The following is an 804-nucleotide window of genomic DNA, read 5'->3' on the forward strand; positions in this document are numbered from 1 at the left end:
GCTTTCATCTCTCTCATCTCCTCATCATGCTTATTTTGGTTAGCAAGAATCTGTTGCAATAAAGCTTCAGTGGTGGAATTTCGTTCTTGCTGTTTTGGTGGAGGGTTCATATTTTTCTGCTGAAAATTAGGCAGTGGTTGCCTATTTTACTGATATGGAACTCCTTGTTGCTGTTGTGGTTGAAAATTCTGATTTTGAACTTGATTTTTCTGATTTCCCCATGAAAAGTTGGGATGATTCCTCCAATTTGGATTGTAAGTTTGAGAATAAGAATTCCCCATTTGTTTGTTTCCATAATTACCAACATATGCTGCTTGTTCTCCATAATCTACTCCACAGCTGGTTGTTTCCTCTGCATAAGCCACTTGTTGTGAACTTCCAGCTGATGATGATGAACCAACCAACATACTCAAATCTTCCATCTTCTTAGCAAGGACATTTGTAAGTGCATCATACTTTGCATTAATCATGTTGAATGGATCAAGATCATACATTCCAGCAGCTTGCCTTTTTTGAGTTGGAGCTAGTCCTCTTGGACTACTCCAAAGATGAGTATTCTTTGCAATTTTCTCCAATAGCTCATAAGCTTCATCTTCATGCTTCATAATAAATTCTCCTCCTGTTTGAGCATCAATAATTCCTCTGATTGCAGGAGTGACATTGGTGTAAAAATTCTGGTTTATCATCCATTTTGGAATGGCATGATGTGGGCATAATCTCTCTAATTCCTTCCATCTCATCCATGACTCATAGAGAGTTTCATCCTCTCTTGGTCTAAAAGCTGTCATTTGATTCCTCAACTCT

At 38.1% G+C, this 804-nt stretch overlaps 1 non-coding gene across 1 annotated transcript; it reads left to right on the forward strand.

Annotated features, from left to right (window-relative positions):
* The first annotated feature begins 696 nt into the window (after window positions 1–696).
* On the forward strand, window positions 697–804 carry LOC131169964 (small nucleolar RNA R71). The gene has a single exon (XR_009140909.1). It is a non-coding gene; the product is annotated as a small nucleolar RNA R71 (small nucleolar RNA).

Source organism: Hevea brasiliensis, chromosome 10 (genome assembly GCF_030052815.1).
Source record: "Hevea brasiliensis isolate MT/VB/25A 57/8 chromosome 10, ASM3005281v1, whole genome shotgun sequence".
NCBI classification, from domain to species: Eukaryota; Viridiplantae; Streptophyta; class Magnoliopsida; order Malpighiales; family Euphorbiaceae; genus Hevea; species Hevea brasiliensis.